The 26,217-nt window shown below is 42.4% G+C and overlaps 1 long non-coding RNA gene across 1 annotated transcript; it reads right to left on the bottom strand.

Annotated features, from left to right (window-relative positions):
- Positions 1 to 968: 968 nt before the first annotated feature.
- On the bottom strand, positions 969 to 3,010 carry LOC116086293. The gene is made up of 2 exons (XR_004116864.1): positions 2,717 to 3,010; positions 969 to 1,202 (listed from the first exon to the last, which is right to left on the bottom strand). It is a non-coding gene; the product is annotated as an uncharacterized LOC116086293 (long non-coding RNA).
- Positions 3,011 to 26,217: the final 23,207 nt, after the last annotated feature.

Raw genomic sequence — 26,217 nt, 5'->3', positions numbered from 1 at the left:
GTACACTTAAATTCTGTGCTATATCACAGAGGCATTATCCTGTTCGTAATGAAGAGGACTAACTAATGAAACAAGCAATGAAACACAAGCTTGGAAGAAAGTGATAACAGAGGGGGGACATTGCCAAGAATCTGGCAAATATGGTACGGCCTTGTGTCCTTACCTGCTGCTCTCAGCTATGGAAGTGGCATCTGTCTCTGGCTTAGACTTTTTCAATGACTTTTATTTCCTTCAATACCCTCATTGCTCTCAGCATAAAACCCACATTGTTTACAGGCCATTTCATCATCCCTCCTCCCATCTGTCTCTTGCTTCCTCTCACTACCTTGTGCCCTCCAAGCCAGACTTCCTCCATCCCAGAGATGAGCAGTTCTTGAACAGTTACATGATGCTCTGTCCCAGATGTACCCAGTAGATCATAGTGACACCTCTGCCTGCTTTATATGTTGACCAAAAAAAATCTGGAGAAACTCTTGAGAGGCAAACACACTCCTGGTTGAGAACCTCATTTTGAGTCAAGGGGATCAAGTTTGGTTTGACATAGGAAGGTTTTATCAATCCCAGGAGAACATCATCTACTGTCAATCAAAGTGCAGCCCTTCCTCAATGCAAGGGTCAGCTACATAAGCCCCTCCTTGGAACTGATGTTTCAGTAAAACATAGGCTAAGAATGGCTGGCTCACCTGTAGCAGCTCCATATGGAACCCATTTGGCTCCCTGAAGCTGTACTTGCTGAGTCTACCTATTTCCCCAGTTCTCCAGGAGCTTGTTAGATCTGCCCCATACTCAGGTTAGAATCAACTTTTGTGATTTATGATCAAAGAATCCTAGATACTCCATCCTCCTATGTTATTCAATTCTTAGGGTACAAATAGTAACATTTCTCTTACCATTCTGGAATATCCTGCCCACCTACTCTACCCACCCAGGTCTTCATCTTTCATGCCCAAAATCAAATTGTCTCTTCCTCCAAGGCTATCACAATGACTTTACTCTGGTTCTTCTATATACCCCTGGGCTGGGTGAATACCTCAATCACCCATGTCTTATTCCACAGCTGCTTGCTTGCTGTCTGCTTTTCAAGATGAGACATAGCTTTGTCAAAGCTGCAGGTGGATGCCATGCTCAGAACAGTTCCAGGTAGGCAGCTCTTCTTGGTGACCACACTTTCTATGAGTGGGCAGGTGTATGGATGGACTGACCTTGTGCAAGGACAAAAGGTCAGAATCATCACACTGAGAGTAATCATGTTGAATTGCCTAGAATAAATCTTTCGTGGGTTTGTGCTCATATGTTCAAAGTGCCCTGGGCCAAAATCAAAGAGCTCATTTCTCCAGATGCACACAGGACAGACAGCACAAAGTCACTGTGACCTCTGAGGTTCTGCTTGCTTCAAAAATAACATAGTCTTTTTTTTTGGGGGGGGGGTCTGATTATAAAAGCAGTGCAAATATATTGTGGAGAATTTATATAATATAAAATGGCAAAAAATAAGAATCCCCCATATCCCTATCCAGAGAAAAAGGACAGCCTTTCTCACCTAGCCCGTCCGAGGTACAAACTTGTATTTATTTAATACTATTTTTTGATATGCTTTCTCCCATTTGATCTTAGAAAATGCCCACTCTATGTGTTTGAAAATAACACTGCTTTTAGAGTCTATATGTGATTGCATTCCACAGCTGAACCAACATTGATTTAGTCAAGCCTTTTGCTTTCCAGAGCTTTGCTGTCTTCCTTTCTGGGGCAGGTGGTTGTTAGGGACACCGAGCTGGAGCCTGGCTATAGCTGACAAACAGCTTCTTTCTCATCCCCACCCAACTCTCAAGGAGGTAGGCTGAGAGTGGGCCAGGAATTAAAGCACTGGGGATCCAGCTGCTGGCATAAGCTACTGGCTGGCTACTAGCTTGGAGGGTGTGCTTTTTATGTCGAGAAGAGAGAGTCCCCAGACAGCAGGCTTAGATCTGACAGGCTTACCCTCAAAGCTCCTGGCAGTACTTTGGGCCAGACCTCTCCCCACCCATCCCTATTTCTAGAGAACAAAGCAACAATACTGTGAGAAATGATCTTGGTTGTCAACTTGACTGGGTTTTAAATCACCATGGAAACCCACTTAGGGTGTATTTATGAGTGTTCCCAGCAATGTTTAAGGAAAGAGGGAAGAGTCACCCAGGGGCTGGGAACACCATCTGTGGGCTGCAGTCCTGGACTAAATAGAAAGGAAAAGGCACCCACCCATCTTTCTCCACTGTCTGCAGACAGGATGTGACCAACCGCTCCATGACTGTGCCATCCTGCTTTCTCCACCATGAAGGATGGTGGTCCCTCAAAATGCAAGCAAATGGCCTCACCTTCCTCCCCAAGCTGCTGCTTCTTGGATACATGGTTACAAGAAAAGTAAATAATACAAAGACCCTTGTAAGGTAAGTCTTCAACCAAAGGATGAGGGCAAGCGAAGGCAAGACTGCCTGAATGCAGTGTTGTCTCCCTATTATACCAAGGCAGGCCTTCCTTCTCTGCAGAATAAGAAAAGATCAGTGCTCTTGGAGGCTGTCACCCACCTTCCTGAGAGCAGTCTCCTTAGTACTGCTATCTTCATATTTCACTAGTAAACTAGGCATCATGGTCACAATCACCCTGCTCTAGTGTCATTTCTGCTGCTGTGACAAAACACCCTCACAAAAGCAAATTAGAGGAGAAAAGGTTTATAGTTCACCTTATAGTTCCAGATCACAGTCCATGCTTACAGAGAAGACAAGGCATGTAGATTTAAAATGGCAAGTCACATCAGTCCCACAGTCAAGAGCAGGGAGCAATGAAGGTTCACTTGATGGTTTGATCACACTTAACTTGATTTCTTCATTCTTACACAATTTAGGAGTGCCTGCTCACAGCAGGCTGGATCTTCCCCCATCAGTCAACTCAGTTAAGAAAATCAGCCCCTCACAGACATGCGCACAGACAAACCCAACGGTGACAGCTCCTCACTGAGACTGCCTTCTCAGGTGATTCTAGACTGTCAAGTTGACAAAGCATGATGTCACAATGCCCCGTTGTCATCTCTCATCTCTCCTACAGCCAACTAACTTCCCGCCTCCCCTTATGTCTCTCCAGTCCTTTCTTTTCTCCCTAGACTCTGCATGCAGCTGCAACTGCTGTGTATTAATGACTACAAGGCTTCGCCCCGCATTCACCTAACCCTATTCCATTGCATGCTTCCCTATCCTTCAGCTCCCACGGTTCTTTCAATCCCACCCTTTTTTGATGTTCTCTGAGCCTCATAGGGAGAGCCCTGGGAAATGAACTACTTTTCAAAAATATGTTTCCAGAAAAATACTTTAGCATAGGAAATGGGATATTTTCAAGGCATCAAAACGTATTCCCTGCAAGCAGGTTGCAAACTGGATCGTTATGATTCCCCTCACTGCTTTCAGTGAGGCCATTGATGCTGCCAAGTCTCCTAACCCAGTATCCTGGAGGGTTGCTTTAAGAGTTTGCCTCTGTTTATTTGATAGGGGAATAGAGCCTTCTTTTCCAAGTTTGTTTACCAGAATAGTAAATATCATTAACTTGTCCCTTGGGCTTCCCCTTCTCCCAGTTGTCCCTTCAGGTCTATTTGTTTCTATTGAATTTTAACCTTTTTGCTAAATACATGAACTTTCATCTGATGTTTTTTACTCTTCTGTAGTTTGACGTTGTAAGAGTTTGCTTCATAATTTCTTCCATTTCTGAGAAATTCTTTCCATTTCATACATTAAAAACTTTATTTGCTTGGTGATTTTATTCATATGTTTGCATTTAACATTTTGACTTGGTTGTATTAGTTTTGTTTAATTCATGGATCTAGCAATATGTTTCTTTTTCCTTACTGCTAATTTTTGCATCTTTTGTTTCTTCATCAACTTGTCTGCTAGGATCCAATTTCGATTGACATAGCGTTAAAATTATAAAAATCCTCATACTCTATGTTCCCTCGAATCTCTTGGTTAGACTTATGTTTCCAAATGATCTTTAGAACTGTTGCTTTAGTCTTAAAACAATCTCAGAATCCCAACCGACATTGAATGAAGTGCATTAGCTAATTTAGGGAAAGGAATTTAGCTTTTAACATATGAGCAATCAAACCCAAGGCCTCAGGTCATGCTGGGAAAACACTGCCTCACAGCCAATCCCCCACCCAGCAGAAGCCTTCAAGAGAATGGCCCTGAGCCCTTCCAGGCTTCATATGAAATCCTATGCTAGAATTGCCTCGCATATTTGTGTGTGCTTCCTCCTAAGATTGACAGTTTAATTTCTACTTTGTCAACATTGTGAATGGAATTAATTTTTTCTAAATGTTTTATTTCAAATATAGAGGACACTATAGTTCCATTGATTTAGCTTTAGTACACCACCTTCAGGATGTTCTTTATATTTTCATCTCTTTCCCAACTTAGTTCTTTTCCAAGCAGACCATTATGCCTTCAACAAGTGGTGAGACTTTTCCTTACTGCCCAGTTATGATCCATCAGCCTTATGAGACAGACCATCCACAGTCTCTCAAAATCCTGTGACATGTCTCTCTCTGAGATGTAGTCCCCAGCTGGGGATGCTACAGTGCGCAGGAACTTCATTTTATCCCAGTTGCACTTGGTTTTAGTTAGTGATGAGCATTTATGTTATAAAACTGACTTCTGTTTACTAAGATGACCTCAGTCTTGGCCTTGGAATTTTGTGGGTGCCGTGGTGTTGTGCACCGTCTTCTTCTAAATGGGTTGTTACAGAAGACAGGCTTGAGGCCAGTGTCCCGTTTCACTCTTTCCAGGCAAAGTGTGGTGTTTTCCTTTTATTTTATACCAGAATACACACAGAAAAATTTTGAATTACTCTTTGAAATTCTAAACCTATGGGAGGCGTTGTTTACCAAGCACTGTCCGTTGTCTCTGTTCAGATCAGCCTGGGAAGCTTTAGCCACTTTGCCACTCTGATGATTGCTTTGGTCCTATTTTTCAGGATTCCTTTCTCAAAACATCAGTTGGTGGTATGTTGAAACTCTATATTTGGTTCTCCACAGCTTTTCATTTCTCTTATTATTATTTCCTGTCTTTGTTCTTGGACTCTGTATTCTGGGCAAGGTCACTCATACACTACCGGTTTAGTGTCCACAATGTCCTATGCCCTGTTCTTAAAACATGATTTTACATGACCTTACATGCATCTTTTGTTGCATTTCCATACCGCATGAGAGTGGTTCCTTGTCTGTCTGTCCTGGGTCTGACTTGATCCCTGTTGGCGAATGGTTTTTAGTTTATGATCTTTATCTTCTTTAGCCTCAATTATTATTTTTATCCATTAGATGTTTTTTCAATCATATTCATAAATACTTCTCAGATTTTAAAAATAGTATGCTTGTACAGGAAATAAAAGAGTACAGAGGAATAAAAATGACAATTATCTTGTTAACAAAAAATCATTAACATAATGAAATATTTTCTTTTAGTCAGAATTTGTGTTTTTGAAACAAAACCAATATGCAATCTGCAGTGCGCATGGCTGTTTAGTCCCAGTTTTAAAACCTTGGCAGCCTACTGCAAGCACTCCTCATGTCAGGATTTAGTTTTTGAAAACGAAGGTTTTAATGGCCATATTATATTCCACTGGATGATTGCACCTCCCCTTATTTAACCAGTTCTTGAGAAGTTTGTGCTTCTTTGAATTTTACTAGTAGCATACCAGATGAAATTTAGATATTTTTTCTCTTTCTAATAAATCTTTTAAGAACCTTTGGCACTTTTGATGTGTTTTTAAAAATATAATACTCTTTATGTTTCATTTCATTCATGGTAGAAGTTGTTTACTAACCTGTAGGCCATTGTTCTATTATTATTCTTATTATTAATTTGTTTTTCTTCATTTTTTTTCCAAAATGTAGAAAGGTTTAGGCAGATTTAGGCAGATTAGGTATACTAAAAACCATCTTTATCTCTCTCTCTGTGCACATGCATGCATGCATGCGTGTGTGTGTGTGTGACTATATGTGTTGGTTTATATGGGAATGTGGGCATGCGTTTATAGGTGTATATGCCTGTATATGCACACAGTGGCTGTGGTGGATGGGACATTACATGTTCTGTTCTCTCATCCTGTGCTTTCTTCCCTTGAGATAGGGTTCTTTCACTGAACCTGAGCCAGGCTGATACCAAGCGAACAAACTTTGGCAATTTTCTGTCTTTTACACTGTAAAGGCTACAGGCATGCTCCTAGCCATGCCTGACATTTTATGAGGGTGCTAGGGATTTGAACTCAGATCCTCACATTTGTGCAGCAAGCATTCTTACCCACCAACCAATCTCTCCAGTCCCCAAATGGGGTGGGTTTTCCTGATGTCCCCATCTATCTTTCAGGTCCCCCCTCAGAAATTTTGGTGGAAGGCTACTGACTAATACTATAGCAGAATTCTCACAACTCTACACTGAATATGAACCAAAGAGGACCAAGAGGTCTTAGTGATAGACCAGAAGCAATTAATTCATGAATAAAAGTTTTAAAAATTTATTTTATGTGTGTGTTGTTTTGCCTACATGTATGTCTGTGCACCACATGCATACAGGCCAGAAGTGGCATCAGTTTCCCTGGAAATGTAATTACAGATAGTTGTGAGCTACATATAGGTGCTGGGAAGTAAACCCATGGCCTCTGAAAGAGCAGCCAGTATTCTTAATTGTGGAACCCTCTCTCCAGCCCCTCTTCATAGGCCTCTAATGTTGCCTAGTTCTGTGGTCAGAAGCATTGCATTAAATCCAAGTTGAAGATCACTGTCCCCATTGTTTCTTCTCTCCCCACCCTTTCTCCTTTCATTTTATTTGAGGTGAACCTAGTCCCTTCTTCATGCTGAACATGAGTGCTGTTACTGAGCCACATACTCAACCCCCTTCTTGTCTCTCTAGCACTAAATCTTGCTCTGTAGATAGCAATAAACCTCCACTCTTTCCTGTTTGTATCATGCACTGTGTGTGTGTGTGTGTGTGTGTGTGTGTGTGTGTGTAACGGAGACTGAACAGTGGTATAGGTCAGTGCAGAAACTAGGATCTCTCTGTACTTCCCAGCCTTGAGCAGGCTGAATAGACCATGAGCATTTCGTTGGACCTTAATGACCTAGGTAGAGTCATCTGCCTTAGTTGCAGGGGTAACTTCCCACAGGAACTTAGAATAATAGACTGCCTTGCTTTGCAACATAATACAGCTGAAACAAAGGATGGGTCTGTGGGCTTTCCCTATATAAACGTAGTGCTGACTATTAAACTTGATCAGAACTTTGTCTTGGCTTCATTCTTCTCTTGTCCCCCTCCTGCCCTGCCTCTTTCATTTCCAGCCCCCCTTTCAAGTAAACCCAGTTCGTCCATGGCTGCTGGACAGCTACAGATCTTCTCAGAACTTGCTTCCTATATACCAGAGTCAAGTGTCTCAGGTATTATATAGGTCATGAAGAATCCATTCCCCTCCCCATCCTAGTCTTGCTATCCTGCCTCCTGTGGACAAAAGAAAGTCTCCTGGAGTAACCACCCAGTGCCTTTACCATTATGCATTCTGATGTGGTTTGAAGTTATGTGAGGAGAGATGAGTCACTGTCCAAACTTGATGTCTCAAGATTTTTACCCCTTGTGACCCAGAAGTGTGTAATGGCACAGTGATCTAGGAGAATGGTACTGGAGCAATGCCTTATTCTCCTCCAAATGATTATGGCTCCCATTTCTGAAACTCTTCGTTGCTTAAAAGGCATTTTTATATGCATTATCTGAGCACCTGTTAGAACCAGGCAAGTAGATGTTTATTAAGCCCTGACCCAGGCTTGAGTTCTGCTTTTACCAGGCTATAGGTGTGACCTCAGAGAAGCCTTTCAAACTCTTTAAAGTTCTGGTTTTGCCTGTAAAATAAAAACTATAATTTAAAAATTGAATGATGCATGCTTTAGAATTATTAGCTAACATTGTAGCTACCAAACAGTTTTTAATTCACTGTACAAGCAGCTGGCTGCTCTGTATGCTAGAGTGTAGTTACACTACTGGGTTATTAGATGTGCACACAGTATAGTTACACCACTGGGTTATTAGATGTGCACATGTCTTGTTGTCTGTGCTGACTTCTTTTGCATTTAAGGAGGGACTCCAGAGAGAATTAGCATCAGCTGTAGGAGAAAACAAGTCTTAATATAGGAGATTCCCAGACAATAGAGAAAAATTAAGTATTTATATTAATTCTGAGACCAAAGGTCAGGGAGTCAGCCAATAACAGTTCATTATTAGATTTTTAAAACTTTATCCTGAAATACATGGCTCACATTCTCTGATATGAAATTAAAATTTTTCATACAGTTTGGGGGATGTGTGATATCTTTTGGGTATGTAGATTTAATATAGAAAGAAAAGGATGGGATGATAAAACTATCAGGGGTTGAGCCAGGAAGAGATGCCAATTAGTGGCAATCAAGTTTACTGGATGATACATGTCCGTGGTATCCAAACATTCCAGAGGGTCAGGCAGAATAGTTCAAATGTGTCCTACAGTTGGTTACTGATTACAGGGACCATGCTCAAGTTTGATTGTATTAGTTTTCTTTGCTCTTATTGAGTGAGCTCAGTTGCTTTAAAAAGGATTCTTCTCCCAAATTCCAATGTATCTCCCATCCCACAAATTAATTCATATCTCCCCTAAAACTGGACCAGCTCAAATGTACACAGCATGATGAGGAAGGAGGTGGAAACCATTTCTTCCAGGATGAAAATGGAGAATACCCACTTAGCCTGGTACATAATACAGAAAGAAATACTGCAGGGCCACTGTTGAGAAGCTTTATGTACCAGCCTCTGGACAATGTCATTTGCACATAATTTGCTTTTAAAAAGATTTTTTCTAAAAAAAAAAATCACTTCTTACATTTAATAAATGGGCAAAATCAAAGCAGAATTGACATGGAATAAAAATGAGTGGGCACCAAACTAAATTTATTTCAAAATAATGTTAACTGGATAGATGGTACTTTATGACTCTTGGTTACAAATGATACAGTGAGTTTCAGAAAACTGGAGACTCTGGGTGCTCCTGGAAAGCCAAACCAATGCACACTTGGGCTAATAATTTAAATGTTTCCATTTTCTCAATCAGTGCTATCCCGGGATGGCTTTCATTTAAAATTCTCTGCCCAGTCTATGGTCTTCACTTCCCCCATGGAAGGAGACATCAATACCACCCAAACTCTACATCTTATCAGACCATAGTGCCAACAAGACATCTAAGTTCCAGACATCTAAACCCCAGAGAAGCACTCTGACTGGACCTGATCCCCATCCATGGCCCCTGCAGCTTCTGAGATAAGCCACTGGCTAAAGTAGAGAGGAATGGTAAAGTATATTTGGGCAGATATATGTTTTGGGGTGTAAACAATAAGATAAGAGATGGTTCCATATTGCTACTGCAGCAAAACTTAACTTATAAACCTGTCAACAGGCACTTCCTACACAACAAAAAGGGGATCTTTACCAATGACAACTATTGACTCCTGAAACTTGGCTGTAAGATTTTCAAGGGACTAGAGCATATAAGAGGAAACTACAATAGTGGTGCACAAGTTGCTTTTGTCAGTCAGGTACTTTATATACCACGACCCATTGAGCTACGATCCCTAGTTTGCTGATGTGGAACGGAGTGAGAACACTTGAGCAGAACTGGTGTGATATATTGTGAAGCAACTTCTAAAATATATTCTATATCCCAAATCCTTATTATTCTCAAGCAAGTTCATTTAGAACCACTTTTCCTGCCCCCCTCCTCCCCCACCTCATGGTGTCTTAGTGTCTTTCTAAATGAAGAAAAAGTTGTCAGAATAAAGCTAGATAGAAAATATCTTGTTTTCTTCCAATTTCTGCAAATAGTTTGGTTCCTACTCTGATCTCATTGGTTATTGCCAACAAGTCTGAGTCAGTCAAACCAAAACCAATGAAACCAGCCCAGAGTGAGTCATGGTACCCAGCACACATATTTATAGGCTCTCTCCAAGAGTAAATCCACTCCAGGCTCTCTTGTTCACACCTCCACGCATCTGTGGTGTGATTCTAGCAGGCAATATAATGTTTGGAGGAATCAAACATTATAATACTTATTCACCCACCTGGGTCAATGATGGGCTTTGAACCCTCAGTGAACCACCACCACCCCACAGAGCTAAAAGCTAAGTGTTCATCTGTGGATCGTGAGTTGTGAAAGAATTCTGTTCTTGCCTCCACTAGACATTCTTCCATTTGGATTTCCCATGAGTTACTGCTGGACCCTGGAACACTAGCCTTTCCCCACATATCTTCCTGTGGAGATAGCAGAAGGGCATGTTGGCACTACAGTCTGACAGACTGAGGTTCTGCAGCCACTGATGATGTGACCTTGAAATGCTTTTGGCTCCCTTAGACTTAATGTTCTCCATTTAAAATGTAAATGTGAGCCCCCTTTCCTCTCAACAACTGTTGAGAGAAGAAACAGGCAAGCTGGGACTGTAGCTCAGGTGATAGAGTGCTTGTCTGACCTGAGTGAAGCCCTGGGTTCTAAACTCAGCACAGCATAAACTGAGTGTGATGGCCCAGGCCACCCTGGAGGAGGTAGAGGTAGATAAGGTCATGCTTAATTATAGAGGTTCCCTTGGGCTACAAGAGACCTAGTCTTAATAAAAACAACTGGAAGAAATGAAGAAATCCAGAAGACAGGACAAATGATGCTGGATGTGACAGGAGCTGGTGTCAACTGCAAGCCTCAGGAGCTGGGAAGAAGGTGGTTCTGACACCCAATGGAACGCAGATGTTTGGAGAGGCTGCAAGTTACAGGTAATCTTCAGCAAGACAGACACATCTAGTTCCCCCATGGTGAGAAACTCTCACTGTCATCTTTGCCTCTGCTTTCCATTGGTACCTCCTACTCACTGGATCCCTCCAAGAAGATCTATGCAGTCTATATAGCTAAGAATCCCAGTATCAGATTGGTGGTCCGGTATGGAGAGCATACTTGAGGGCCAGTGGAGGCAGGCAGCTCAAGTTACAAACGGCAGGATGCATATGAATGCTGTGTCACATTGCTTGGCAGGTGCCATGTGCTTAATAAATATTGGCCCTGCTTATTTAATCAACAAGAAGAGAATTGGAGAATCTTGCATTTGGTGATTCATTTCCATTTTAAACTTAGTGTTCAATTTTATAGAAAAATTGGAGCAAGGCAGCTCCTGTTCTTGGTGTGTAGTGTGTACATTGCAGCTCATTATCACCCCAGCTACTACCTCTGACACAGTCTTTCTTTCCTCTTCAGGAAAGCAATCATTCATCATTGATTTACTCATGTATGATTTTCTCAGCACCATCTATACAACCCATCATACAAGGCACAGTGGCTGCTTGGTGGACACACACTGGTCACCCAGTGTTTACAGCCGCGCACAGGGAAGACATGTAAACCATTAATCAAGAAACAGCATGTGCAGTATTAGCTGGGGAAAGAACCGGAGGCTGTGCTGAAAGCTTAGTAGCGGAACTTTCCCCAGCATCCTTGGCAATCCAGCCTGACGCTGTCATTACTGAGCATTTGGGAATGAATGCTTGGGGACCCAAAGAGGAACAGCATTACAGAGAGGAAGATGAGGGTTTCATCCCCAGAGTTTAAAGGTTTGCAAAGTTTTGCAGTTGTGCAGCCCCAACTTTGATGTCTTCCCAGCCTTGTGATGGGATGAGTGTTTAAGTGATTAAAATTAAGATCATCTCCTAATTGCTTATAGAAATCAGCTTCTTGTTTGTGCGCTAAGCACATTCTTTCCCAACTAATTAGCTTGACAAAGCTGAATAGAGAATTGTTTCTGACCCTCTCTAAGCAATTAAACATAAGTGTTTTATCTTGTCTACAACCCTTCCACCGCCTTCTGAGTTTCTGCTGCCAAGGATTGATGTGCAGAACTTGGATGCACAAACCCCTGCTTGGCTAGCAAGGAATTACTGTGGTGCCCTTGCTCCATCCTTTCCCTCCTATGTCTGTGTATATACAAAGGAAACTCAGCCCATTTCCCCTGAATGGATAGACATGGTCTCCTCCAGAATATACATGCCATAGTGTGGGAGAAAGAGAGCAGCAGGCAATGGAAGAGGATGGCAGATAACAGTGATGGCATGTTAATTTTCTCCATGGACATATTGGGTATACCAACAGTAGACCAGAAGTGGACAATAGTATTATTTTCCAATCAAAACCAATATGTTAAAGATGACATGTTCTTAGAATGTCACTTTCCCACCTTCCGTGTCATTAAAATAGCAGTGGATAAACTGGGGTTGGGATTGTCTGGTCAACTGCCAAGATGCTGAGTGGCAACAAAAAGCAGAGAGCAGAGTCTTGATGTTGCAGAGGTGGTATGGGTGTCTTTCCCTCTTTGATCCTGGATCCCTAAGTAAGAGAACCCAGTATCTCTCACACTGGAAAGAGTGAGAATGGTGAAGATGGAGCAGTTCTCAGGAGAAGCAGGAAGTGGCAGCTAATGCCAGAAAACTAGGACATCTCTCCCTCTGAGTGATGCCACTGTATAACCCTCAGAGTTTTACCATAATCCCGTGCTAGTAATAGAGGCTGTACTTTTAGTTTTTTCTGTTCCATATGCCTTAGAATTATTTCTTATGGAGCCGCAAATGTAACTCAGTTGGTAGAATTAACCAGTCATGCAAGGAGGCACTTGGCTCCACCCCAGCACCAAACAAACTGGACAAAGTGGCACACATTCTTAAGCCTAGCATCCAGGAAGTGGAGGCATGAGAAGTAACTCTGAAGCCACTCTGGGTAGAGTGGTTTGGATGAAAATATCCCCCATAGGCCCACAGGACAGAGTGCTACTAGGGGGTATGGTCTTGTTGGAGTAGGCTTGGCCTTGTTGGAAGAAGTGTGTCATGGAGTGTGGGGGTTAGGGAATGGTGGTGGGTGGGGGAAGGGACTTTGAGGTCTTAGCTGCTCTAGCCAGGCTCAGTGTCCTCAGAAAAGCCTCCTGCTACCTGAGGATCTGGATCTAGAACTCTTAGCTACCTCTTAAGCACCATGTCTGCCCGTATGCTACCATGCTTCCCATCATGAAGATGGTGGACTAAACCTCTTTACTGTAAGCCAGCTCCAATTAAATATTTTTCTTTGTAAACTGTAAGCTGTAACCACATGAACTGTGTGTGTATGTGTGTGTGTGTGTGTGTGTGTGTATGTGTGTGTGTGTGAGCCTTTTGTTTGGCTCACCCCAGGTGGGAGAACCACTTCCAGGTGAAGGCTAGTTCTGAGTTGCAAGGCTTTTTTGGCTAAGGAGTAGGTCACATTAAGAATTGCTTTGGTCATGGTGTCTCTTCATAGCAATAGAAACCCTGACTAAGACACTGGGTTCCATTTCTTTCTCCTTTTGCCTAACTTGCTGTATGATAATTTCACTGAAAGCACCCCACACATACACATCTAAAAGTGCCCTCTTCTGTGACCCAAGGTGACCTGTATTTTTCTCTGTCATATACTGCATACATTATGCCACACTGACACAGCTGTTTGATAGTCTGTTTTCCAGCTAGACTGTTGTCTCCTGGGTAAAGGGAAGAGTGTACTAGTTTTCTTATCACTGTAACAAAAATGCCTGCTGGAGGTGATTTAAGAGACTTTTTTTAAATCATGATTTCATGTTTCAGAGGTGAATGTTCATTATGGTGGAATTCAAGGAAGCAGGAACATGGAGCATGGCTTGTTCCTACCCCGGCAGATGAGAAAGTAGAGAACAGAACAGGTCTTAGCTCCAAGGGCCACCCTCTGAACTTCTGCCACTAATCAGGCCGAAGCCCCCTTAGGCCTGTAGAGAACATTTAATATTCAATCATCACAGAGATGTATCATCTTTGCTTTTTGGTGGCCCTTGCAGTACACAATGAATAGTAGGGATTCAATAAGCTCTGGCTAAGGCTCCCACAGTGGCCACCAATGGAGCATGTGAGCAGAAAGCTGAAAGGAAAAAATCTGGAGGTGCATGTAGCAGAGCAATCAGAACCTAAACAAAAGACCATGTGCCCTAAGTGTGACCACAGGATCTGCATGGTCCTAACTTCTGGCTTTCTTCAAACCCTGGGAAGTTCAGGCAGCCATTACTGGGATGTGCTTTGAGCTTCAGTGTACACAGACTGGAATTTCCCATGGTTTTCAGAACTATCAAAATGTATTGAAAATTTCTCTTTATGTATGCCCATAGGAACATGGATTATTTCCGTTCCACACTATAAATTCAACCAGGGACAGGACTGTCTTGATCCCTCCTATTTCCCCTCTACCTGACATATATTTGTTGAACAAATAAACACACAGTGAATGAATGCTATGGACTAGGTATTTGACCATTGCTAAATTACACATTCTCATACCTACTGTCTGTTGATATGTAATCCATCCTTACAAGACCCCTGGTAAAGCTGGTAATTTCTTACCTCAAACTTGATGATGAATTTTGATTCACCTCTCTCACATCCGTATCAGTTCCTATGTAAGCTCTAAAAGCTGTCCGTCCCCAACACAGTCTAACTTCCCTGCACCTGCCCATCTTATGGCCACATCTAAGCCTAGACCTCCCATCCTCTGGAGTCTACAGAGCTTCCTGATTTATTTACTCACTAATTTCACTCTTACACACACACACATCTTCCCACCATAGTCTGTTTAACCAGATAGGTTTGGAGAGATATAAGGTAACTTTTAAAGAAGAATGTGACGGAATAAACACATAGTCCCAGCACTCAGGCAGCAGGACTGCGAGTTCAAACCCAGTCAGCTTATGTCACTAATTCATGGAGAACATAGCTAGACTCTGATTCAAACAAACAATCAAATGAACAAAAAATAAAATAAAACCCTATGTGGTGTGTATGCTGTGTGTGTGTGTGTGGTGTGATGTGTGTTTGTGGTGTGGTGAGTGTGGTAACTCAGCACTAAATTGCTAAAAACCTCCTAGTAATTTGCTATTTTATTTGACGAAATGAGATCAGTGACCTTGGCTTATTCAGACCTATTACCAACAGCTGCAGCCTCATGTCTTCTTACTGTTGCCATCAGATTCACTCTCCCCACTGCTGTTCAACTGCCATTGAACTAGCATGCCATTCTTACTAGCATTTCTCGTTCCATCATTCCTATTTTAGCTTAGATAACCATCTAACTTCCCAGAGGCTTCTCCTTTAATAGGATCCTAGGGAAAGATTTGTTTTTAGTCTTATATTTTTATTGTACTTATTTATCTGATATTATGTGACTCACTGCCAGAATGTATGAATGGAAACTCTCCTTCCAAATGAATCCTACAATATGGACATTTCTCTCTGTCTCTCTGTCTCTCTGTCTCTCTGTCTCTGTCTGTCTCTCTCTCTCTCTCTCTCTCTCTCACACACACACACACACACACATGCATGTGTGTGTAACTTGAAAGTAACAAGAGTGTTTTAAAAGGGGATGGGATATGGGGAAGTAAAGGAGGAGCTAGGAAGGGATGTAGGGTGAATGTTTTTATTTTATTATATGTCTTTCTAAACCCTATTCCTTTTCTCTGAGATAAGATCTCACGATGTTGCCCTAGATGATCTTGAACTCAGAGATCCACCTGCCTCACTCTTCTGAATGCTGGGATTAAAGTGTATACTGCCACACTTCGCCAATGTTTTTATTTTTTAACCAATTGAGTCTAATTCTCTCTGCCAGTATGTGCATGGACAGGAGTTCATCCCCAGGGGCACAGGCAACTCACCAGTAACCACACCTGCAAAGGACTTTCTCTTCCCAGCAGTCACTGACTGTCAAGAAGCCTTGAGGTAGGGGCCTCAGGTTCCCATCCCCACTCCATATGGATTTTAATAGGTTTGATATTGTGCCTGTAATAACAGCTCCCATGTTTCTGTGTGAAAATGCTGTGCCATGTCCAGAGGGCAGTATTTCACAATTCTCCTCTTTATCATATTCTTTCTGCCTCCTTTTTCACAAGGTTCCCTAATGCTAGTTAAGGAGGGGGTTGATAAGTATGTCTTGTCTGTAGGTGAGCACTTATAGTCACATATTCTTTTTTTTTATTGCTTTTGTTTTATTTATTTGTTTGTTTTTGTGTTTTTTAATTATATATTTTTTATTTACATGTCATATGATTTCTCCTTTTCCAGTTTCCCCTCTAAAAAACAAACCAACCAACTAACAAACAAAAACAATAAGAACAAACCCCTGTTGCCTCCCCCCTCCCCATGCTTGCCACCCCACCCTCTCCCACTTATTGGCCCTGGCATTCCTCTACACTGGGGCACAGAACCTTCACAGGGCCAAGGGCCTCTCCTCCCATTGATGATCGACTTTGCAATCCTCTACTATACACATGCTGCCAAAACAATCAGTCCCACCATGGTTGGTGGTTGAGTCCCTGGGAGCCCTGAGGGTACTAGTTAGTTCATATTGTTGTTCGTCCTAAGGGGCTGAAAACCCTTAAGCTTCATTGGTCCTTTCTCTAACTCCTTCATTGGAGACCCTGTACTCAGTTCAATGGATGGCTATGAGCCTCTACATCTGTCACATATTCTTTACACTAGAAATAGTTATAAATCTTTGCATTAACCACTACCTACTGCAATAAGAAGCTTCTCTGGCCAAGGCTGAGAGCCTTGTGGATATGGGCATATATATATTTAGAAGGCAGTTTGAAAACACGAGTATTTAGAAAAACAATATTAAGAAGTACCTTAGAGCCTATGACTTCCCTAGCCATGGGTTTGGCCATGTTTAAAGTATCAGGTATGAATTCCCTCTCATGCATCAGGCCTCAAATCCAATCATGAGAATAGTTTTTTTACTTCATAAATAGTCATGCTGCTATAGCACCACTGGACACATCTTGCCAGACAGGTCAGTATTGTAGTATGCAGGGTTCAGTGTGGATAAGACCTTTTTCTCCCAGCAGACTTCAAAGCACCTTCCAGCATCATAAAAGTTACCCAACAGGGAAAAGTTCCCCATCAGTTCAAGATAGATTTCTCTGTGTCTTGCATCCAAAGTGTATTATGTCTTTAGCAATAGAGACTTACCATCTAATTATGGTGGGCAGCAAAGAGCAATAGCCTGTTTTGTTTTGAGATCTTTGGTCACTCATTGAATAACAGCTTATAGGAGATGTATCAGTCAAGATTCTCTAAGGGATCAGAACTTAAAGAATGAACATGTGTATTCACATACCTATATATCTACATGTATCTATATCTCCATATATAGATATGAAATTTGTTAGTGTGGTTTACAGGCTGTACTCTAGCTAATCCAATTATGGCTGCCTATCAGCTAAAGGTTCAAGAATCCTGTGATGTTCAGTCTACAAGGCTATATGTCTCTGTTGGTCTTCAGTATACACCAGAATCCCAAAGAAGTAGACTCTATGCCAATGAATGAATGGACTTGCCAATGAGAGGGAGAGCAAACAGGCAAAGAACAAAAGCTTCCTTCTTCCATGTCCAGCTTTCATGTTAGGCTGCCAGCAGAAGTTGTGGCCCAGATTAAAGTGGTTCTTCTTATTTAAAGATCTGGATTAATAGTATAACTCCCTACCTCAAAAGAGGTAGATTTAAATGGGTTTTTTCCACTTTCAATGACTTAATTAGGACAAAGTCCCCACCCAGCTGCTTGGGTTTTAGTTTCAGATATAGTCAAATTTGAGAAGCAAGAATAGCTACCATAAGCCCACCACTTGTCAAATTGACACACAATTATATCTCCTTATGACATGATTCATTTTCAAATGAAAAAATAACCAGGTCATAATTAAACCTAGCAGGACATAACTATCACACATATAACTGAAATGCATTGATTATCCAGGTCATAATTACACCTAGTATGTTATAACTCTCTTTTGCACAACCTTATATGCCTTACAAACTTTAGAATAGGTGGCTGTCGCCGCCTCACCGACTAGCGGAAATAAGGAGGCAACCACGAACTCTTCTCCAAGCAGTTTATTCAGGAACCTTGTACTACAGAATCATTCATTCATTTCTCTTTTTCCTTTTCCTTTCTTCTCTTCTCTCTCCTCAGCCCCCAACCCCCGCAGGTTAAATACTTTCCCTAGTCCCAATCAGCATCGACTACGTGGCAAATCATAATAGGCTACGGGAAATCATGCCAGCTTGCATCACAAACTAGAGGCACTCAGCTTTTCCAAATAAGGGCTTGTTTACCACAGTGCTTTAGGGTGGCAGCTGCGGCTCTCCACAGTTCCCCCTTTTTGTTTTAAATGCAACAGGCAAGAGTAGAGGTCTGATCTCCAGTACCATGAGAAGGACATTGCAATGGCCCTACAACCTAGTGATAATATCTCTTGGCAAAATATCAAATCCGTCTTTGAGAACATGTACATCTAGTTTGTACTACAAACTGGGCTTATTTAGCATAGCCACTCGGCACATGTCTCTGTCTTAGGTGATTTATTTGCCAGAGCCCTAACTCGTAGAACCAAGTTGGTGCCATGCCCGCCTTATGCCTTTTTCCTGGAGGTGGGACCTGGGGCATCAACCCACATGCAATCAGACGTGCTCTCCAAGAGACCGCTAGAAGCTGATCTCTAGTGCAGTGCTTAGCCTTGCATCCTGAGCGTGAACAAGAACATTCAGAATAGTTAACCAAGCCTGTGGAGATTGCCCCACCTGCAGGGCTGCAAATGCTTGCACTACCAAAGCAGCCTGTCATTGCTGCTGAACCCGTATAGATACACCACAATGCCAATATACTGACAAGGACCAGTAAAGCACCCACGGTTCCAATACCCGCCCACTCTTTAAATTATTGAGTGTGCTAGCTGTCTGAACAGTGGAACTCAATGCAATAGTAGAAGCTGTGGCTCCAACCGCCGTGAATGTAATGGCTGTAACAATGGCTGCTGTCATGTCACAGTCTCTCTTGTGCCTAAATAAGGCAAGAGAGGTAGGGCTTTCCACCGGCCAGGGAATATACATGGGTATCCTGGCAACCACAGCAAGGGGAATCTATCCTGAGGGCTACAATCTAGCTTACTCCTGTTTCCTTTACTAAGGCTAGCATTACTAACTATAAACACAAACGGCACCCAAACACATACAAGGGTCAGACCAAGGATATAATTTTTCAAACGAGGCATTTCCTACTGCTCCACCGGCAATCATGGCCATGGGAGAAATATCCGTACAACTCCCATTCACCCCACTCAGCATTATTGAGGTGGGGCGCTTTTCCTCATAAGCCATTCAGGAATCCAAATGGGATCTCGGTGGTCCTGTGGAAACACACAAACAGATCCTCTCACCCACGTCAATACCGGATCTGAGTAAGGAGAGCAATAGATATCTTTTCTCTCAAGGTAAAGCCATAGCCTATTCCCCCTTTTTGTTTTAATCTCTAATCAGTTTAAGGGCATGGGCTACATATTGGCTATACCCTGGGGTAAAACCACCCATTGAAATCTTTTATCAGGCTCTTAACAGAGGGTAAGGTAAATGCAAATCTAACACTATCTTCAGTACATAAAGGAATAGAAAAGAAACAACCCTTAATATCAATTACAATTATAGGCCATTTCCTTGGCAGGGCTGATAATAATGGCAATCCTCTTTGAACTGGCCCCATGATCTCCATTTGTCTATTAATAGCTCTTAAATCATGTAACAATCGCCATTTTCCTGATTTTTTCTTTATTACAAAAATAGGGGTATTCCATGGTGAAACCGAGGGTTTGATATGCCCCAATTCAAGCTGTTCTTGTACAAGGTGAACTGCAGCCGTCAATTTTTCAGAGGACAAAGGCCACTGAGAAATCCACACTGGTTCCTCTGACTTCCAAGTGATGGGTATACCTTCCTCAGCAGCCCCTAGGAAAAACCCAGCCCCTGCCTTCTTATAATAGATCTCGTCCCCATGATGATACCGGAAGTTCAAGTACAAATGGCTGGATTTTCCCTGAATGTCCCTCTGCATCTTCCCAGGGCAATTCTCTTGCACTCATGGTGGGGGTCTTTGCATAACCTAATTTGGAGAGTTTGAGAGGACTCTTGAAGAGGCCATCCTTTGGCCAATCCTTCTTTGCTATAATACTTCTATCTGCACCAGTATCAAGAAGCCCTAAAAATTTTTTTCCATCCACTCTTATCTCCAAAAGAGGACGTTGACCTAGGTGTAGGCTTACAAAGGCTCCATCTGATCTCATAGAACCAAACCCTCCTTTTCCTCATTCTTTATTTTGTGATGGAAACATTTCATGACAACTGGGAAGAATAAGAACCTGAGCTAATCTATCTCTGGGGAAGATGGAAACAATCCCTTGGGGGAGGAAATCATAATCTTAACAACCCCAGTATAATCAGGATCTATGACACCAGGATGAATAACTAAACCCTTTAATGCTGATGATAAATGGCCAATTAGTAACCCCACTGTTCCCTTGGGGAGTGGACCTTGGAAATCTGTTTCTATTAACTGAACACCCATCTGAGGGGTTAGTACAAGTCTGGTGGCAGAGCAGAGGTCCAATCCTGTGCTCCCCTTAGTGGCTCTCCGCACTGGTTGGGATGCTGCAGGGTTGGCCAATTCCCCTCTGGCTTGTTCTCCATCGCCCCATATATTTGTGGGCCCTGCGGGCGAGGGCCCTGCTGCCCGTTTTTTGAGCTGGCTCCACCATAGCCTGTAGTAAGTGGCTGTCCATTAATATCTTTCATTGATCTGAATTCGTTGGCCCAGTGATTTGGATGGTCCTGCATAGCTCCTGTTTCTGCTGTTCTTCCTCTATTGGGACATTACCTTTTAAGGTATCCCAGTTGTCCACACTGAAAGCATGTACCCGGGTTCCACTTGTTACCTTGCATTATCTGCATAACCAGAGCGGCAAGGCCTGCATTAGTTAATGGACTGCCCAGTTCCCTACATACTTTCATCCAAGCTTCAAGTCCCTTATGTTTATAGGGAGTTATGGCAGCCTTGCATTCCTTGGTACATTGCTCATAAACTAATTGCTTAATCAGCAGCATGGCCACATCTGGGTCTCCGAAAATCCTTCCAGCTGCTTCTACCATTCTAGCTACAAAGTCTGAAAAGGGCTCCATAGGTCCCTGAATAATTTTGGTCAAATTTCCTGCAACTTCTCCCTTGTTAGGCAATGACTTCCATGCTCTTGTAGCAAGCATATTAACTTGCTCATACACCTGCGGCAGATATCCAATTTGCTGCTGCACAAACCTGCCCTGTCCCAAAAGCATATCCAAATCCCAGGCAGAATTACCAGCTGCTCAATTAGCAGCAGCCTGTTTGTTTAAGTGGCAGTGTTATAGGGGGGAAGGTAAGGATACAGGCGGCCCTGGGCCTGTGAGCTCCACCCTAATGGTGGACTTCTCCATTTTCTGTACTAGCTTCTCAAGTTCCCCTTCAGAGTCCGAGCCACTTTCATCAGTCTGATCTTTCTCAGATTTTGCTGACCTCTCTTCCTCCAGCTGTTCTAATGCTTCCTGTCCCTTCTCTACTGCTTTAGAACACACTTTATTTTCCAGGCAGCTCCTAATCAGTTTCCAGATTGGTCACACTCCTCCTTTTATGATTCCTTCCTCTCAGGCGAAGTCCAGATCTCTCCCTAATTCATCCCAGCTGGGCAGCGTCAGGTGACCCGACACTGCGAACCAAGGGGTAACAATATCTACCTCTGACAGAAATCTTTCTAGGGTTCCTCTCTTCAATTCTTTTTTGCTTTTAATAGCTCCTTAAGAGCAATAAACATGGGGCAAGATTGCGAGTTCCCCATACTATCACTTTTGATTTGCCCTTAACGGGACTTTATTGCTCCAACCTGGAGACCTTATTGCCTCTTTACCGAGGTCCTTCCTTTTTCGTCCCACCTTACCCAGGAACTTACCAGTCGACTGCCTTGACAGCAAGGAGTTCTGAGCCGTAGAAGATATCCCCATACGGGCCACCATTTGTCTCCACCTCACTGACCAGTGGAAATAAGGAGGCAACCACGAACTCTTCTCCAAGCAGTTTATTCAGGAACCTTGTACTACAGAATCATTCATTAATTTCTCTTTTTCCTTTTCCTTTCTCCTCTTCTCTCTCCTCAGCCCCCAGCACCCGCAGGTTAAATACTTTCCCTAGTCCCAATCAGCATCGGCTACACGGCAAATCATAATAGGCTGTGGGAAATCATGCCAGCTTGCATCACAAACTAGAGGCACTCAGCTTTTCCAAATAAGGGCTTGTTTATCACAATGCTTTAGGGTGGCAGCTGCGGCTCTCCACAGGTGGCAATGTTCCTAGAGGGGAATTCAAATTGGTATTTCAAAACCTAAATATGATAACAACTGATATTCTTTTAATTAATGTTAAATTGCATGATAAATAAATCAAAGAAAGGAAACACATTTCTGTACAAACACATTTTAAACAAACTATGACAGAAACATATCTATTATAATCCTCATTTCTGAAACTGGTCACATGGCCTGAGCTGGTATATTACTGCCTCTACTGCCCATTCTGTATTTCTTCCACCTTCAGCAGCACCTCAGCAGGTCTTTACTCTTTTCCTGGAGAAGTGAGCCATCGCTTCCTTCCTGAAGGATCTGTGTCCTTTGTCAGCAGGATTAGACTGTTGTAGTTTCCCTCTGACTCTAATCACAGGACACGGAAGCACCAAGAGATGACCTGAAGCCTCCCCTGTACTCCAGACATAATCTTCCTTACCTCCATTGTAGAAATCTGGCTTGGAATTCCATTGAACCTAGTCTGTCAGATTTTCCCCAGTGTACAATTACCCTCATAAAAGGCTCTGAGCCTTTCTGGAAAGGGCTGGAAGAAAAGGTAACAGTAAAACTCTTAGGTATTTTATCAAGGTCTTTCCTCTGGGAAACCTGAACATCCTTTAAGATGGCCCTCAAGGAGTTCTGGGTCTGCAAAATGGCTCAAGCCTAGAAACTGGTTCATGGGCCAAGATTGCTTTTTGCCACCATCCAGTGTAGCCTTTCTTTCATTTACTTGAAAATTCTTCTGCTTATAAAGATAAAACAAAAATGCAGTAGGATTCTTATCTATTTCATGCCTGGAAACACCATGATTGATTAGCCAGTACCAAAGGTCACTATGAGTCATGCCAGCATTAAATTCACTTTGCCTGTGCTGTCTATCATGGGCCCTGACATATGGGCATTGCTTTGTTGGTTCTTCCCATTAAGATAACTGCAATCACCTTGCCTTTGCTCATTCTGTGCTGCTTCTCCAGGGCCCAGTTACACCCACTATACTCAATTCATCCAACTGAGCAGCATTGTCTCTGACCCTAAGGTCTGGCACAAGGAAAAGGACAAAAACAAAGCTCTTCAAATGTGTGGTGTCCCTTTCACCATTTGCATCTTACAAGATTTGTGAAAGGTATGTGTTCTGGGTCTTCCCATTGTGGAGGATTAGGTTTTATACAGCATTACAATTTCCCTGAGCCTAAAATCCCATCTTCAACACTAAACCAAAGAATACCAGGCATTTCCAACTTTTTTTCAGTGAGACATCTTTTGACAAATACTTCAGCCAACCACTCTTGAACACCTTTTATAACTGTGTGAGCTTCCATACTAAATCTAGAACCTCCACTCAGTTGGCCCATATCAATAAATCCAGCCTTATGTTTCTTCCTCCATCATCCCACACCTTTATAATTCATTACCACACATATTCCCCCGACTTGAATGAATTATCAGACTCATTAAGCTCATTAGTAGAGCAGTGCACTTCCTCATGGACTATACTTTCTAGTTCTCCTCTACAACCCTGATTAGCCTTTACTATGGTTATAGGTCTAGAGGCAACTGTTGGTTGGCCCTGGGGAACATCAATACTCTCTTGGCTGCTATCCCTCTCAAGGAATGTCACTGCTGTTTTAGCAGACAACAAAGGATTATTATTTTTTTTAGTCAAAGATGAGAAATGCAATATTTTATGTAACTTTGGCAGAAATTTGTCATAGAACAGAGGGAACCTCAATTGAGAAATTGCCTTCAAAACATTGGGATGTTGGCAAGCCTAGAGGGCATTTACATAATTAGTGGTTGATGGGGAAGGAGAGGCCTCTCAGGAGAACCTATTCTGTACAATTACTACATTCTAGTAAACTCTAGGTCTTCACAAATTAGAAAGCCTATTCCAGAAACTTAAAATTCATTTTTATACTTCTGTTACTCTAGAACCACCCTGGTACCAAATTATGCATTAATCAGGGTTCTCTAGAGGAACATATCTTATAGAATTAACATGCATATATGTAAACACATATTGTGTGTGTGTGTGTGTGTGTGTGTGTGTGTGTGTGTTGCACACATATAGGAGCTGGAGGAAGTCTTAACTAAAATGAAGTATGCATGGAGAAGCTATTTGGGAACCTGTGACCTTGCAACTAACCTCTGGGACATTGATCTTGTAAAATTTGTATGGTTATTTTAATCATTCATTACCTTGCTTTAAATGCAAGTACCCACTTGCAAGTTTCTATTTTTATGAAAATTCTAACCACCACTTTGGAAGTTGAGGTGGCAGAGGTTCTCCAAGGAAAACTAACTTGTTTTTTTCTTCTGTGTCTTGCACAGTGTCACCCTGCTACATATGATAGAAAGGAACAGAGAGATGAGGGTGTCAATTGAAACTATCTTCAACTGTAAGCAGTAGAAAGCAAAGATAAATGATAGGTTAACTGACAAGAGTTATTTTCTCCTCACACAGTAATGTCTGGAAATTCACACAGTCAAGGGTCCACTCCCAATAGCGATCTTTCTTCTAGCTCTTCAGTCTTCTCTTTAGGGTTCCTGAATGTTGTCTAATGCACTCACAGGACTCATTCCCCATGGACCCTGTTCACACCACACTGTGTGGTAATTGCATTATCTGGAATCACATGTTGTGAGCCAGGACTCACTCTTGGAAACACAGCACTCAAATCCCATTCACTTTTCAGGGAGTGTTTCATGCATACCCACCCCCACAAGGTTAAATCGCCTCTTCACAGCTATTTCACCCTTCACAAGGAGGACATTGCATATCATGCTTGGATTGGATCACTGGCTCCCCCCTTACTCTCTCTCTCTCTTTTTTTTTTTTTTGTGGTTTTCTTCAGACAGCTCAGTTTGTCTTTGCCTTCTCCTTTATCTTTCTGTAGCACTGGCTGATCCACATCAGATAACTCCATGTAGACTGCTGCAACTTTTGCATTATATGTGGCTGTACTCTCTAGGCCTCTGAGGCTATTCTGAGTAGAGAATTCGCTATGATAAAACAAAGCCTTCAGTTACAGTTGCTGTACGAGCATGTTGATACGTGAATGATGGTCCCTTTTTCATTCAAAGTCTGTTGAAGGTTGGGTAGCAAACTAGATTATCTCTTACTAGACCACCCAAGGGTCTATCCAGCTTCCTTCTTGTGTGTGTGTGTGTGTGTGTGTGTGCGCGCGTGCATGCGTGCAGTGCACATGCATATGTGTGCAAATACACTTATGAGTGTGTAAAGGTGCATGTATGGAAGTCAGTGACAACTAGTAAAAGTTGGTTCTCTTTTCTCAGCACTTGGTTTTCAGAAATTGAACTGATGTCATCATGCTTGGTAGCAAGATCTTTATCTGCTGAGTTGTCTTTGAGTCCCTCAGTCTGCTTTCTTGTAATGGCAGTCTCTGGGTGCCTACAAAGATTGTCACTGCAGGGGAAACAAGATATGGGAAGCTATGTGAAGAATGTCAGCACCCATGTAGAAAGAAACACACCACTCAGTTTTTCACTCACTGACCAACATTAGTTATTGTCTTAATGCAAGGGAGCTGAGTGAGTCTTTTATGTTCTTGGCAAGAAGAAAGGAGGAGGAGCCTGGTGTAGAAAAGAACTTTTGGTCTCAGACACAGCAGTGCTTCCTGAGCTGCGCACATATAGTGCAAACCATTGGCTGATAATAGGTTAGCACTATGATATACCATTTAAAAGTTATGTAGTGTAGAAAGAGTTTGGGAGGGCTGGAGAGATGGCTCAGCGGGGAAGAGCACCGACTGCTCTTCAGAAGGTCATGAGTTCAAATCCCAGCAACCACATGGTGGCTCACAACCACCCGTAATGAGATCTGATGCCCTCTTCTGGTGTGGCTGAAGACAGCAACAGTGTACCTACATAT

This window comes from Mastomys coucha, unplaced genomic scaffold, assembly GCF_008632895.1.
Source record: "Mastomys coucha isolate ucsf_1 unplaced genomic scaffold, UCSF_Mcou_1 pScaffold12, whole genome shotgun sequence".
NCBI lineage: Eukaryota > Metazoa > Chordata > Mammalia > Rodentia > Muridae > Mastomys > Mastomys coucha.
This window is presented reverse-complemented; position numbering and strand designations above follow the sequence as displayed.